The following is a 1,816-nucleotide window of genomic DNA, read 5'->3' as shown; positions in this document are numbered from 1 at the left end:
AGTTCTCATCTGCAACGTACAGAACAGGGTGAATCTGTAAAACAACAGCAGATTAAAATAAATCCCAGTTAAAAGTGTTGATTTTTTACAGTGTCCTGTATGAAGCAGTGAACCGCTGCGACCGGCTGCTGTGCACGCTGTGTGTCTGCAGCATAACTCACACAGACCTGCCATGTTTTATGGTTTCCGGCTCATTGGGAGCAGAACCATGGGGCTGATGTATACGTTAGAGGCTCCAGAACATGCAGCAGAACGTTGCCGGGCCGCTCCATCCATATTCATGAGCCTCCACGTCACCATCCGTCTCTGTGCCATCGTTCTGGTGCTGTTGTCACACCTAAGCAGCGCTCCGAAGCAGGTAGAGGATAGTTTGTGGGCTCCAGCTCGGATTAATCTGTTGCATTTTCTGCAGATTTGTCTCCTTTGCCTTTTTCCTCTGTCTAAATATAAACCTGACAGAAACTAAAGCACACACCGGCGACTCCCCTCCGCTGCAGCAGTTTAAATATTATTGCTCTGAGCTTTGCTTCTGTCAAGAGGCTCTCTGCTGGTTTGAGCACTTTCCTCGTCTTTGCAGGGCTTTTTTTTTTTGTCCTCTTCAGTTAAAGGAGCTTCATCAGATGTGAGACATTAGCTTCATCTGGAAGATAAGAAGATAAGAAATCAGCACATCAGCAAAAATAACCCTCTGATGTTTCTGCCTCAGAGTCATTAAAAGAGTTTAAGAAGAGCAGCTCTTCAAGTTTCAGGTCTTCTTGCAAAGTGTTCCAGGTCGAGGGAGCGGCCGATTTATTCGGTAAATGACATAAATGAAATACTTTTTGGGTTTTTAGTCACTTCTGGTCTGTTTATAAGGTCGGCGAGGGCCACAGGAGGGACTAAATGTGATTTCACTCTCTTCTGCAGACGTCGTTTCTCCACCATGTAACCCTAACCCTATAAAAGCTGTGTTCATGGTGAGAATATTGCATCTTTAATCAACTAGTTTGGTGCCTGAACTTAACTGAACAGCGAGTAAAAAACTATTTAGAAACCAAGAGAAAAGACGATGGTCCACAAGCGTCAGGCTGCTGAAAGTCATGACTGTTAAACTATGAAACTATAATAATTCCTGTACGTCTGTCAGTTTATTAACGTCTGCTGGTGGATGAGTGATACCCAGCAGCAAAGGACGCCTCGTTTGTATCTCTGAGCTTTAAAAAAAAAGGTTAAAAAAACACGACATCTTGACCTCATCCCCCCAAATAATCTCAGTGAGTGCACCGTGAAGGTAAGTGATGGATTTACAGGAAGCAGCTGGGAGTCAGAGGGTGAATGAAGGAAGCCTGTTTGTCTACATTTAGCAGCAATAAATGTCACTTAGACGCTCGGATCGGATAAAAACACACAAGTTTACTAGAAGATCTGGATAAAATCAGAAACACGTGGCACTGATGTGTGTCTGTGATGATTGATAAACGGCTGCAGAGGGTTTTAAACATGTCAGTGGGAGGATGAGCTCAGACTGGTGATAACATGGGACAGGAACACAAAGGTTTCTCCCCTTCAGAGCTGTTTTCAGTCTGAAATCTGAAACGTAGACGTCCCACAGCAACACCAGCACACACACACACACACACACACACACACACACACACACACACACAAACTGTACGTATATAAAATATGTATTTTCGGGGCTAAAACAGCGACGACTTAGCATAAGGATTGTTTACAGACAGAAAACGTGGAGGCGTTGGAGTCAGGAGTTCACCTTCAGCTGGAAAACAAATGACCACCACTGTAGATTTAAAACAGCAGTGATCTCAATGATAAG

Source organism: Stegastes partitus, unplaced genomic scaffold, assembly GCF_000690725.1.
Source record: "Stegastes partitus isolate 25-593 unplaced genomic scaffold, Stegastes_partitus-1.0.2 Scaffold1467, whole genome shotgun sequence".
NCBI classification, from domain to species: domain Eukaryota; kingdom Metazoa; phylum Chordata; class Actinopteri; family Pomacentridae; genus Stegastes; species Stegastes partitus.
Note: the sequence above shows the minus strand (reverse complement) of the source record.